The sequence below is a fragment of the Malus sylvestris genome, chromosome 14, assembly GCF_916048215.2.
Source record: "Malus sylvestris chromosome 14, drMalSylv7.2, whole genome shotgun sequence".
Lineage (NCBI taxonomy): Eukaryota > Viridiplantae > Streptophyta > Magnoliopsida > Rosales > Rosaceae > Malus > Malus sylvestris.
Window position 1 is genome coordinate 14,632,089 of NC_062273.1, and position 15,396 is coordinate 14,647,484.

At 36.9% G+C, this 15,396-nt stretch overlaps 1 pseudogene; it reads right to left on the reverse strand.

The window, feature by feature from the left end:
* Nucleotides 1–2,101: 2,101 nt before the first annotated feature.
* On the reverse strand, nucleotides 2,102–3,234 carry LOC126599043 (uncharacterized; annotated as a pseudogene).
* Between the last annotated feature and the right edge of the window lie 12,162 nt (nucleotides 3,235–15,396).

Here is a 15,396-nt window from a genome sequence, read left to right on the forward strand (position 1 = left end):
TGAGGCCAACTAGGTTATGGTCATACTCACTAAATTTCGGGGCACAACATACATGCATCATAACTATTGAACATTCTCGCTTCTCATATTAAGATGTAGCCATGCACATCACATGCACATTAAAGAAAAAAATTTCACAAATTTCTACAATTGAACACTTAAACAAAAAATGATTTCATCCCAGTTTTGTAGCATGTCAAAATTTGAAATTTATTCCACAACCCATATGTCACAACATGAACACACAAACCTTAATTTAACTTCTAAGTATTAATTCATCTTACAAACAACCCATTTATTCCATAAATCATTGATGAAGAAACTTGGAACTAAACACCCTACCTTACTATGTCTGCCGAAGCTTTAGTCGTCGGAAAAAATGGAACTTTCCGGCCAAAACAGAAAATATGGTACAAAATCCAGCTCACATTTTCTCACCTCTCTCGCATCCATTTGTTCGAAATCAGAGGTATGAGGGTCAACCCAAAACTCAGCACAATCTTCTCGCCTCTCTTTGGACTTCCACCTCTTCGAAATCGGAGTTCAGAATTCTGAGCTTAACCCAGAAACCCAAAGCTCACAGAGCTTTCTCGACATCTTTCTCTTCCAAATAAGAGTAGTGATGCAATGGACTGATGATTTTTGGTATTTATATGTGGGTATTTTAGTAATTTTGGTTTTGTGCATGGTGTGCGTGGCCGGGTTGTCCCATTTTTGTCCCAAGATTAAGAAATTATTCCATTTTAGGGTATTTCCCTATTTTATATGCTTGTTTTTTCAATAAAATTTGATATAATATACAATAATAAAAAAACTCAAATTGCTGTTTTATTTCATAGACACACTTAAACTGGTTTTATTTATTTCTAAATTTAAGTATTTACTTTAATATTTAAATTTTCTTGCTCAAGTTATAGTTTCTTCTCTTCAGAATATGCAAGTGGAGTTGTGCATAATGGGAATGAGCCAGAAGGAAGTAGAAACAAATTGTTAGGAGCATTTTCAATCTATGAAACTAGAATTAACATGATTAAAGTCAATATTTTACATCAAAGTACATCTTCCTAACCATAATAACCAACCTAAACAAAATAATCATGCTCTGCCAAAACATCGTATTATCAACAAAATATCCATAACATGCCTATACATCATATTATCTACAAAATATTTCTAACCTACCCAAACATCATAATAACAACAAAAAGTGCTCATTCCTAATCATCATGGTGTCAACTAGTTAGTCATTAGATTTACAAAACATTCACAATCTTCTCAAATATGTCATTTGGCAGCAAGCAGCTCATACCAAAAAACTAGCATTCACAATCTTCGGATAGTCACTTAGATGCCATTATGCATTCAAGTCTGCAACACTAAAGTTCTCATGCTCCACGAACAATTCCAAATACCCACATATCACTATATTAATAATTCCGAAAGCATTTCCACAATAACTCATGGTTTTTATTTATCAGAAAATAAGAATATTTGGAAACACATTACATAAACCACTCACCTCAATATTATGAGCTTTGACAAGGCAATCGCATACCTCAAACCCTAGCTTTCTCTCTTTTTATTCTTTTCTAAACTCTTTTTAAACATACATATACATACATACACGCACTAACACGTTGCATGAAAGAATGCAATGACACCGCCTATTTCTACCTGCCATTATATGTCTCCTAATATGCGATGAATGAAAGAGTGCAATGCAACCCTCTATTTATAGTAGAAATAGGCGGTGTCAAACTTGCTTTCAACTAGATGGTTTTGCGGCTAAAGATGACTAAGGTATTGCATGTACAAGGTGTCAAATGCATAGCTAATATGCATGAAACGTCCAATTAATAACTTCAATTAGTATGCATAATTGAGTGCTATGTCAGCACTTCTCATACAAACTAGACATGTTGCAACCTAGTCATCAATTCTAGAGCCAAGAAGAAGTTAACTGAGAATGGTAGAAAGGTATTTATTTGAATGAGATGAGAATAATGGGTATATCGGACATGTACATAAAATTGGGCTTCTAATAAACTCTTTAAAATAAAATAGAAATATATGTATAAAATAAATAAATAATTATAAATATCTAATTTAAAATACGGGTTCTCACAGTTCTAGCCATAGCGGAAAATTGTTGAGCTATTTCATCCTCAACTCTTGCCCCCTATGACTACTGTTTGATGTATTACTTTCTGCATTTTGTTGTTGTAAGGTATTTGGTACTAAGAAATACATGTCAACATCATAACCACTTTCATCCTCACATTCATTCTCATTGACATTGACATATTCAAGTCTAACTTCTTCCTTGTCATCAACTTTACCAGCATTTGCACCCACAACACGATCTTTCACATAAATCTCTCCCAAAGTGTGGTAGTGCGGAAAAGCCTTATCATACAATCCATTTGCATCCTTTTTACCCTACAAACGCAAAACCCAAAGCATGAAAGAAAACTCTAAAATAAAATAGAATCATATAAATGCAATCTCAAATACCACATTGATTTCTAAGTAGGACTTAACATAAATCTAGTATGTTTCTTATTAAAAATCGTGATGTGCATGCCAAACATTTAAAACGACTGATACATTGTTGTTGCATGATGATAATATTATATGTTCGAGATGATTTGTTTCATGCACATAGAAAATAAGGGGATGTTTGGTAATTTAACCTCTCTCAAATATAAGTAAACATGCACAAAAAGTCTTGCAAATTAATAGTTTAAAAGATTTTGAGATCGTCAATATATAACTATATCAATTAGCTTCAAGTGATGATTACTCACAATATTTTTAAAAATTTATATATATCCAGTCAAATTACTATATCAATTGGTTTCAAGCGATGATTTATGTATATGCATACCCTTGTAGTTTCATCATACACACTTTTCTCACAAACAAACATAATTTTCTCTTTATTCCCCTCAAATCCACTAAGTGCTAGCAATTCAGTTACGACAAAATATTTTGCCTTCAACGTCTTGATTTGTGATTGAATGTAGGGAAACGCCTTTAATCCACACCCTGGAAGTTTGGCTTCCATCATAGCTTCTATCTTCTCCAAATAACCATTCTTGAAACTGGTGTTAGCTCGCCAAGTCGGGTCACTATGCAATTCAAGCAATGACTCAACCAATATTGTCTCCTCAATAGTTGTCCAATAGTGTTTTTGTTGTCCCTTTCTCGTTTTGCAGATGAAACAGGTGCCATTCTACATAACAATATTAGAAATCATAAGCATTCCAAATAAGTTTGATTACAAACAATGATGTCTTTATTAACTTAGAAACAAATAAATAATTCCAAATGTTATTACACAAATAGTATTAGAAATCATAATCATTCCAAATGATTTTGATTACAAATAGTGATATTTTTCTTAACTTAGAAACAAATAAATCATTCCAAATGTTATTACACAAATAGTATTGGAAATCATAAGCATTCCAAATGATTTTGATTACAAACAATGATGTCTTTCTTAACATAGAAATAAATAAAGCATTCCAAATGTTATTACCTAAACAATGATGTCCGTCTTAACTTAGAAACAAAATAAGCATTCCAAATGTTATTACAAATGCTATTACAAAACATTATAATAGAAAAAGACATACTAATGCCTTCATTAACTTAAAACAAAAGGACACATGAAACACTAGTTTAATGAACCGCCTTAGTGTTCCACATTTCTTATGCAAGGTTATCCCTTCATGCAGTCCATTCATCTTAGGACTCAACAATGGTAATGTAGTTATTCGCATCTGAATTGCCATCTTGGAATTTCCCGTTTGCATCAGCTTCTATTAGATCTACAACCATCTCTCTTCTTATAAAAATTATGGATCATACAACATACTAAAATTATGGATCATACAACACACTAAAATTATAGGATGATGCGTTTAATGTCATAAAAGGATGGACTCCTAAGAATTCCCCAACACATTTTAAATAGCCCAAAACACCTTTCAATGACATTCTAGAACTTGTTTCATATTAAAAAACTTAGGGGGTGTTGTAGGACGATAACCATCTTTCCACTCATTTAGATGATAACATGTTTATCTATAAGATGCAAAAAAAAAAAAAAAAAAAAACTTTTCCGTTTATGTAGCCCCCATCAACTAAATAATAACAACCTATTGTGACAAAGAATCTTTCCACTCATTTAGATGATAACATGTTTATCTATAAGATGCAAAAAAAAAAAAAAAAAAAAAAAAAAAAACCCATCAACTAAATAATAACAACCTATTGTGACAAAGAATTAAATTGTCAACCTTGCAACTCTATATCACGTGGAATTCAAAAGCTAAGAAGTTTAATTACTCAAAGTTGTGAATGTTATCATTAGGGACTTATAATCCATTTCTCCTAGTCACAACATCTCTAAGGACTCGACCATCATGTGTGGACCCTTCCCATCCAGGTAAAACATAAATAAACTGTATGTCTGGAATGTAGACTCCCAAAACATTAGTTACTATTTCATTTTTCCTTATTTTGTACTTTGGTTTATCAGATTTTGTATATGCACCTTAATTAGTGTTCCATCTAGCACACCTAAGCAATTATATAGTATAATAGGCAACTAAATTAACAAATTAAACTATAAAATATAAACTAGTAATTACAAAATAGTGTAGGCATGTAAATACTACATACCTTAAACCATTTCCACTTTGGGTCGGTTGAGTTCTCAGGAATAAGCTCAGGTGTTTGCCAGAAATCCTTTTGGCATTGAATCATTGCTTTAATACACTCATGGAAATACTTACTAATTGTTCGACCAGACTTTCTAAAGTGGTGCTTAACCGTGCAATTCTTAAGATGATGTGCAAGGTTGTATAGAAACAATGCAACCATCTCCTCTATAGACACATTTCAAATAGCTCGTAGTTGTTCTCTAGTCACAAGAACTTGACATAATCTATGAAAGGATCGTCTATCAATTCGTAGTTCAGCAGTACATGTCATATCACTTTCATAAATTAAACTATGCAAGTATTCTAATTACTTGTAAACTCTTATAACTGTTTGAGAATGTGAAGGACTTCTAAGGCGTTTTTTGAAACGATATCGAGAATAGAAACAAGTAGTACTGGCAACAACTATAGTTTGAAGATAGACAATCAACACATCCAACACATCATGTAAATTCTTCTTTGTGACCAAACTTAAATGAGACATTTGTCTACATGATATAACAAAGAAAATAAATGTCATGAAGGACTTTAATTTACAAGATAATTAACATATCACCAAATTGAATTAAATTAATAGTACATGACACATTCAGTTACAATAATTTATTTATTTTCCTCCATACCTAGTCTCAAAATATACTTGCAAGCAGTGAAGAGAGCTCAGAGTGCCCACAATCTTGTCCTCACTCTTCCTAATTTCATGAAGATGGCGAAATTTTGATTAATAAGCATTTGAGCATAAAGAATTGGGGATAAATTATCACTCTTCCTAATCACTACGTGCAGGACATGAACCAATCTTAATCGAATTCAATATGGTCCTACCTTTTCTTTTACTCCCTAAGTTCAGTAAATGATGGTATATTTCGTAATCGGAATCAAATGTCATACACACCCTAAATTTTTACTGAAAATGTGATTTGTGAAGACTTTGTTATACTAACTGTAAACACGAAATTTCTGTAAAGAATGAAACTTGAACATGTGTACAAAGTAAATTTGTATTGATTTGAATTTGTAGGTTACAATCTCTATTTACAATTTTTCCTCTGATTTAGTCTTCAAATTTGATATAGATACGTGATTGTTGATCTAAGGGTCGTGATGACTTAATCTCGGACGAACGGTTGAACAATTGCTTCAAGTTTTGAGCTTGAAAATAATGCGTGGATGATCTTCACCTCAAGGGTGCGGCAAAGGATAATGCTTGATGCGGGATTTCGTTTCTTCAAGGGTCTTGGCGACTTGATCTTGAAACGAACGTTGCTACAAGTTTATAAGCTTGTAACAAAGTCTTGAAAGAATCGTCACGATCGCTTGTTGATTCTTCAAGGTAATGCTTCAACTTTGGTCAAGAGAAAGTTTCGGCTTTGGTTAAATGTTCTTTGAAGAGAGCTTTGGTAGCGTATTAGTCTTCAAATGTTTGGCAGACATTCTTCTGTGTAGAGATTTTCCGACCCTTATGCTTGTGGGAGGACTTGTATTTATAGGCTTCACAAAACTTGCCTTTAGGTGGATTTGGCTTTTGATTTATGTCCTAATTTATCCATGGGAGAATTTAGGCATGTTTTGTGTCTTAATTCCCTTGCTTGGCCAAATTTAAGAGCCATTGTTGCCTATTTTGCGAGCAATATTCAATTCTTACTTGTTTTATGAAGATCATTTAACTTTCTTTTCGGTTTTAGGATCAATTTGGACCATTTTGCCAAATTTAAAGGGAGATTTCTCCCCTTTGCTGAATTTTGGGAATGTTTTGTACTTCATTTTCTTTGATTTGTGCCACATGTCATTGATGATTTGTCTATTTGTGATGAGTCATATGCCACGTGGAGTTTTCTGATGCATCATTTGTATGCAAAGAAATTTACATGTCTACACTAACACCTGAAATTTATCATGTTTTTACTAAAGTCTCTTTATTTGAGAAATTATACTAATACCTATTACGATTTTAATTCACATTAGTATTCACATCAAAGAAAGAATTACTCTTCTAATTAATTACTTAAAACTTAAAAAAACATTTATAAATTAAAAATTTTAAAAATGATATTTTTTGGTTGAGTAAAAGTTACATTAAATAATAATAAAAAAAACCTTATGAAAAAACTAGAAAGCCCTAATTCATTGTTGGAACCAAAGCTGCGCACATCCACGGACGAAGGCGAAGTCTGATGTGATTTATTCTAACACACAAATTAAACCCTATTAAGATAGTTGTAGTATATGAAAGTAGGGATCATTCTAGGCCGGATATTAACTAGGGCTGCTAATCTATACAAATATGACTCAAAAACACAAAACTAGACTTAAAAACTCAAAACAAACTAAAAAGACTCAAAACATCACAAAACAATCAAATAGACTCAAACTAGATGCTAGAGTGTTAATTGGACGAAAATTGATTTTAACTTGACTCAAAACACTAAAAACACAAATTGGATAGATTCTAACTAACTTGACTCAACAAAGTAAAGGGGATTGAGTTTTTGACGAATTTAAAGTAAAACTAAACAAAATTAAAGACTCGAAATACTTTGGACGAAATTGGTGAATTAAATGGGTGAATGGCTAGTTAGAGGGTCCTTCTCCACACATGACATATATAGAATGACGTGTATAAGAGAATATGTGTATGGTAGAGAATATCAACCCTCGTATAGAGAATGGTCGGAGACAAGTCCAAATCCCCTGATAAATACTAAGCTAGAGTATTTAAAGAGGTCTTGAGAGTCCTTGTATGGAGAATAATCTTCATTTAAGACCAAGTCTTTCAAATTCACGTTAGTTTCTTCTCTCAACTATTTGATTACAGAAATTAACTGGTCATTGAATCCAGATTTCACATAACCATCATCATCATATGATTTGCATTGGTTGTGTTTGTTTTCGGTGCCACAAGGTGAAGAGCTCAGGAGGAGCTGCCATCCTGTGAAAACTAACGATAAGTCCATCTCATGTAAGACAAGGTTTCACAAAGGTATAAGCTGCTCTATACATTAGGGTCTAGGAATTGAACTTGTGTGGGTACTTTGTATGAATCTTGTTTACACTAGTGGATTTGACTTGGTGGAGAGTCCCTAGTTTTTTAACCCAGATGTGGGTTTTTCCGGCCAAAAATTTCTTGTGTTGAAAGTCATTTATTACTTGTCACATTTCTCACTTTTATGTAAATGCTACATGTTTTCTTAACTTGCAAATATACATGTGCTTTCAACTAAGTTTATCAGAGTTTAAATGTGTACTAAACTGAACCTTAGTTAACTAGGATCATGTTAGTAAAATAGGTTTAATTGTTTATTCCTGCTTTTGGTAAACTAACAAATCTATTCTTACTTAATTGGTGATGTTGACTAGTTAGTCAAGCATATATTGAATTTCAAATTACAGGATATTCTTTCTAGTACCAATTTCAAGACTAAACAGATCATGAAGAATAGTTAAGGATATGCAAAAGAGATAGAGATAAAAACCCTAATTAATGTGATAGAACAAAAAAGATAGGGAAATCAAAACCTTGAGTTGATATTGATTTTTTTGTTTGTTCTTCCTCCGTGCCAAGAATGATCGATTGTGGAGAGGTTTGTGTGAAGAGAAAGTTTGATCAGAAAATGGGAATGGAAGAAAAAAGTGGGTGGGGATGATTTCTGCTCATAGTTTCTAATAAAACGTGTAGTTTCATTTCAGTTTCTTTTATTTGGAACTTAGGGAAAAAAAAACTTCTTTTTCTAAATGGCCTTGAAAGAATGGGAGGGCAAAAAAAAATTGGGCGTGGAAGAAGAAGGGACGGGGTTGAGGTTGAGTGGGAGACGTGCGTTATTTTTATTTTTCTTTTAATGTTTTTTTCTTTTGATTTTTTTATATTTCTTTTGAAATATTTATTCATACATAATTAATTAATTTATTTTTAATTTCGTAATGGGTAGAGAGATGACGGAAATTAATGAAGGGGAAAGGAAGATAAGGTGGAAGAGATGGGCACAGAGAGGAGATAGAGAGCAAAGTGGATTTATCAAATCTCAAAGATAGTTTGAAATTTAGCAAAATTGTGGTGTCATGCCTCCTTTAATCTTTTTTTTTAAATTAAGCATGAATGATTATACCACACCTTATGTCCGTGATAGATAACAAAAAGGCATTATGGATACTAACAATATTAACCATGATCATTGCCCGTGGTGGCTTAGTATATTTACAACTTGCAACTTTGTGTGTCATTTTTCACAACTATTCTAAATGGGTTAAAATTTGTCTATGGTAAAAAAATTTGTTCACCATATAGTTATTGTGCCCGTGGTAAATTTGTACTTTTTATAACAGACTCCTAAGGCCTGTGATAAAATTATCGTGGTAGATGATCTACTATTTTGTAGTGTTAGCACTTACTCTATCAAACTTGTAGTTGTTGTAATAGGTTTGAGCTTTATATAGAGAGGAAATTAATCATTATATTTCCTTCTTTATTTATTTCTTTGGTGTGTGAGAGCTATTGGGTATATTGGGGTTTTGGTTGTGAGATTGTCAAACACTTTGTATACACTCCCATTTGGTTTATAGTAAGGGTGGGTTAAAAAAATTGAAAATTGAAAAAAAGGGACCGGAACCGAAACAAGGCCGAAAAAAATCGAACCGAACCGATGCTAAAGGTCGAAGATGAATCTATTTCCCTTGTATTGGACTGCTCTTTCCCAGAAAAAAAACGAGCATTGTACAGGGATCTCAATTTCTTTAGGCAAAATTAAAAAGAGACTAATTAGTCATCGAGTAGACACAAAGTCGGAACATAAGTAAAACCTTCATCTTCTATTGCATGACTGGTTTGTGTGCTATAAGTCTTGAAGCATTCTTTTGCAAAATTATTGGATGGGTGCTTTGGTCTCTTTTGTTTATGATGAATTTGCCCTTCATTGTTGTTCAAATGACTTGTTTCCAATACAAGAATCTTGAGAAATTATTATATGATTCATTTGAAAAATTATGTATATATTTGTAAAGGATCAAATTTGTTGTTTTGACCTTACTTTGAAAAGGTGAAGAGAAAAATGCTGCTAGTAATGGCATGCTTGTAATTGTATAATTTTTTTGCTTATTTACTTATAAAAATAATGGAATTTCCCCTCTTAGGTTTGTGACTTATTGCAATCTTATACAACATTTTCAAAACAATTCACTCCATACATCATTTGCTATTTTATTTCAATATAATACCTTCGTTGGATTTTCCATCCATTTGTTCATTAAAAGCTGATGTGACTCACCACGGGGCTCAATTTTCCCTCCAAAACATAAACACATAGACATCATGCTGCCACATCAATCAACTCCCCAAAAAGTGCCACGTGGCCCAAAATTCAAAATTTCCACTCAAATTTTTGATCTAAAATTCCCATCCAAAATTATGTGTTTTTGAATTTCATATTTGTTTATGGTTTTTGCTGGCAAAAATATGCAGAAAGACATATGTCCTCAAAATGAGACCTGCTAATCAACGAATGGGCAGAAATGCATCTAATATCCAAATAGACAACTAAATTAGCATTTATATCACGAGAGTTCAACTGAAAATAACAAGCATGTTCCAAAAATTGGCAACCAAAGCTAACATGTGGTAGTTTGACTGGAAATAACAAGCATGTTCCCAAAAAATATATTCAGCGAGTACCTAAGCAAAATGATAGTTCCTAAAAAGTTGCAAACAATGTTGTGGATGCAAATTTTCTCCTCTTCGATCTTGGACGATTTTGCACCTACAAAACAACTAGCACCTTAGGTTAAGGCCAAAAGCCTCACGCGCCCACGATGAATGGGGGGGGCTTTGGCCGAAGAACCTCCGATGCCAAAGTTAGAATTTTAGAGAGAAATAGTGTTTAGAATATTTGGGATTTTTTGTAAGAGAATTGGAACTAGTGTTTTGTGAAAATGGGACCCAATTTATAGGAGAGGAAATGGTGATTTATTTTGGGGGGTTATGGAGATAATGAGCTAGTTATTTTGGGGAGTTATGGAAATAATTGGCTAGTTAATTAGCAAATAGTAATAACCTAATTAACTAGCTATTTGAATGTCATAAAAAGGGGGAGAAAATGGCAGCAACAAACAGAAAATAAAGGGCATGGCCGGCCCTAGTGGGTTTTTGGTTATAATTTGGAGGTTTAGTTGATAATTAAGGGATTGATTAGGTAATTAGTCAATTTTAGGAAATATGAAAGGAATAAGTATATTATTTAGCTAATTGATTAGCTAAATAATGAAATGGGAAATATATGAATAAATTAGGTTTTAAGTTGATACCTATTTTGGGCACTTTTGACTTGGTTGAAGGATAATTGTCTGCTGATTGCACGTAGGAATCCCGGTATACCTCAAGGGTAGTTTTGTCTTTTTTTTGTCAAAAATCCACGTGTCGCCTTGTGATTATTTTTGGCTCCACAAATGCCCCCACACCTGTTGGGCTGCTTGTAGGAAAGGGCAACAGGTGTAGAGATTTTCTTGCTTTAGGAAACTTAAGACTGTTTCCTATTTTGATGTTGATTCTCTCTTTAAATGGAAATTAGATCCTTCTAGGAAAGGGAAATAAATTTCTCTCAAAGCCTATTTAATTCCACCTTAAGTGGGTTATTAAATCAACTTTGGAGAGCGATTTATTTTACCCAACAAGAGAGAGCAAGTTAGAGGATATTTGTTCCCCCTCCTCTAGCAATCTTCTACATCTTGCCCGTGCAAAGGACCGTCTTTCGTTGATTTCTTCGTCTTCTCCGTGCCGCACCGATGTAAGAAAAATTTAATTTTTCTTGCCTTCTTCTTGGATAGTGCTATTGCAGGGCAACCGTCGGGGTGGTGCGGCACGTCGGCTGGCAGGGGCCAAGAGTTGGCTTGGCATGGGTTGAGGAGATGTCATGGCAGGGACCACTGCTTGGGTAGATTGGCTTGGCTTGAGCCAAGGGCAGCTTGTGCAGCTGGGGTCGAGGATTGTGGCACTGGGGCGCTGTGCTAGGCGAGCCGCATGGCTCATGTCCTTTGGGCTCTTGGACCTGACTCAGGCCAGGCTGGCGATTGAGAGAAATAAGGAGATTGCGGGTCTCATGGGCTACTGGAATGTTGGGCATGTAGGCCTCCTGCCTGCTGGAATGCTGGGTTGAGCTCCCCTGCTGAGTACCATGAATGTCGTTGGTTGCTTAGTCCTCTTTGCTGAAAGAAATGTGGGCTGCTCCAGAAAGAGGAGGTAAAGAGGATCAAGGCGGATGCATTGGCTCGTCTGATCGCTGTCGTGGAGCTTACTATGAATGAAGATGGAAAGAAGAGATCTTCCCCGCCTGCTCATGAGATGCCAGTTAAGAAAAAACTAAAGACTTCTTCTGCTGCTCATGAGGGTCCGCTTGCTACCGAAAGGTATGTGATTGACATGACTTCTTCCAATGGGAAGAAAAATAAGGCTGCTAGATCTGAGCATGTGGCGTCTTCCATGTTGAGAAAGGCTAGTACAATTGTGGATAAGATTGTTCAGCGTAAAGGTTTTATCATGCCCCCACTGCCGAAGTCTGTACCAGGATGTTCTTTGGGAGCCAAGTCCAGTTCACCTTTGTAGAGACTTGCTATTATGAAGAGTGGTAAGGTGGACTCTGCTGCTAAAGTGGCGCCAAAGCCTGCTCCCTTTGCTGCTGAGATTGATTCACCTCAGATTCAAGATCGTAAGCTTGCAATTTCTGAGCTTCGTTTTGCTGCTTATGCTAAGAAGGGAGTGGATGAGCTTCTCTATTTCTCCAGAAGACTTGCTTGCTTTTATTTTAAGGCTTCCATTGGTGAAGTAGTTGGAGAAGTTAGTGCCCAGACTAGGGCAGCCGGGGGTGAAGCGCCTGATGAAGGTGTGGCGACTGAGTAGTCATGGGATGTCTAAGCTGATGTAGTGTAGTATTTTAGGTAGTCTTTAGGATTTTCTTTGTTTTTCCTTGTAGCTCTTGTTTTGCTTGAACTCCTTCGGCCTTTGCTAGTTGTTTATAAACATGTTTTCCTTCGTTTTTCTTCATCTTCACTTCTTTTGTTCATGCCCTAACCTTTAGACTTGATAGACCAGTGGCAGGCATGCTACTTTTTTATAAGCAGACAAGCTCGCGTAGCCTATGCAGCCGTAGGTATTGGTGTAGAACTTTGCAAAGTTGTTAGCCATAGGGTTGGCAGCCGGATGCCTTACTTACAGAAGCAGACAAGTCCGCGTAACCACTAGGTTGTTAACCTTGACTTTCTTCAATTCCGTAGGTTGCGTAACAAGTATCACAACACTTTAGGACTTGGTGTAGGTTGTTCCGCGCTTGGCAGAGGTGAAGCTTATCGACTACATAGCATGTCGGCAGTGGATAAAACTTCGTATATGCGCGCTAGCTTGTTTAACCTTTCATAAGAATGTGCAGTTGCCTAAGTCTAGCGCGGCTTTACTGCTCGAAGGGCAAGCCGTAGGCAGTCTTCCGGAATCCGTAGGCTACCTTAGTGCACTCGGTAACAGCTTTAGGATTCCAGGGCAGCCGTCCATCGAATGTACTGCGTAATGTGCCCTCTCTGTCTCTAGGGCCCGGTTCCCCACGGATTAGGCCAAGAGACCCAAAATCCTTCAGTTAGCTAAGCCTTGAAAAAGACCATTGCGGCTACTTTTAGGAATCCCGGCGCAAGCCATCGTGCATCTAGTTATACTAGGGCAGCCAGGTTCATCCACGTCTGGATATTCGGAGTGTAAAGTTTATCCTCCCGTCTTGGAGAGCTGACCCATATGGGTGTCGGGGAATTGGTTTATCCTCTCGCACTGGAGAGCAATTAGTTTACCCTCTCGCACTGGAGAGCATGGTTGGTCCCTCGGGGGGGCGCAATTCCTGCGATGGGTCCCTAAGAAGGGCGCAATATTCTTTTGAAGTGCCGGAGTGATCAGTTGTTATAAGCATGCAGCCGAGCCAAGTTGTGATTACTTCTGAATTCCTCATTGAAAAACGAGTGAAACGAACAAGAACTTAGCTGTAAGGTAGGAACTGTATAACAACTGGATAGTCCTTGACTTGTGAGGTGGTGCCCGTCGAGCTTCTTGAGTCTTCGGGCTTTGATGTAGTAGGAGGTCACACATGGTACTTCTTCAGATTGTAGGCGCTCCACTACTTTTCGATCTTTTTATCGTTTCATGGTAGCGGGGGTATAATTACTCTTACCGCCTATTCTGCTGAGCTTGTACAGACCTTCCCAGATGAGATCCATCTTTTTGGATGTTTCGGCCTGCCTATTGCCGTGAGGATATCTCGGCATGGACATATGCTGCTTGATGCCATATTTTTGGAAGAACTTCGCCAAATCTTTACCCACGAATTGCAGGCCGTTGTTGGTGACGATGGATTAAGGGATGCCAAATCGGTAAATGATGTTCCTCCATATGAAGCGCTCTATGTCCGTCTGAATTGTGGTCGTCATGGGCTCTGCTTCCACTTATTTGGTGAAGTAGTCGGTTGCCACGAACCACGGCTGCTCGCGAGCCTTTGTAGTTGGATGCGCCGTTGACATGTGAATGCCAAAAATCTCCATTGAGGGAATATGTGCGGCTAAAGTGTGATCGACTGCCTTCAGGGCATCGTTGGGCCGAGTTGTTACGTTCGTCAGAAAACTTTGCATCTGCCAGGGTCTACGCCTTTATCGTCGCCGGTTTAGATTCGGCAAAATAGTGCGTCATGATGATGACTGCAGGTAACTGTAGAATACAGGTAGTCGGGCCCCCAGCTCTTCTCGCATGATGGTAGAGCTTATTGCTACTTTAGATACCGTCAAACATGCGAATAAGTCATCCGCTGCTTCTAGGGAGGTGATGTCGGGTACTTCTTCAAGTCCTTGAATATGCATTGGCGAGCCTCATCCCAAAGTGCATGCTTCTCTGCTAAAGCAAAAGAGTCTGCCAGAGTTAGATCTTCTTTCATGATCAATTTTCCGAATAGCGGGTGGTCTGCTGGAAGTCCTTTTTGGAAGGCTGCTCTAGCTATCGAGTCGTTGCATCCGACTATTTTTGCTTTCTCTACTTTGAACCTCCTCACATAGTCGCGAAGCGACTCCTTTGGGTTCTTCTTGACGTCGAACAAATGGTCAGACTTCTTTTTGATCGAGCGATAGGATGAATATTCTTTGGTGAAAACCAAAGAACGTTCGTAGAAATTCCGGATGGATTGTGGCGGCAGGGTGTAGAACCAATCTTGCGCCTCGCCTTGTAGAGTGGTGGCGAATATCTTGCACATGAGATCATCGTTGTTTTGATAAAGGATCATTACACTTTGGTAACGTTTTAAGTGTCTCTCCGGGTCTTCATCCCCTTTGAAAGATGTGAAATGTGGCATGCTGAACTCGCGTGGAGGCTCTGCCTGCTCGATCTCCTCCGTGAAAGGTGACCTGCTTATGTTGGTTATGTTCCGTCGTAGTGCCTCGTCGGTGACCTCGTTGCGTTGGAAATCATGTAATCGCTTGGTCAAGAGTCTCTCTACTTCTTCCTGAATTTGCCTTTGTTGGGGTAGCGGAGCTCTCGGCTGCCCCCAGTCATGACTTGCTGGTCTAGGCTGCTCTTCCATGTGTTTGGCTCGTCTATGCCGCGGATGCAGTGCATGTGGTGCGTTCCTAGTAGGCGAGCGAGTTTTTCGCAGGCTGCTGGTTGAAC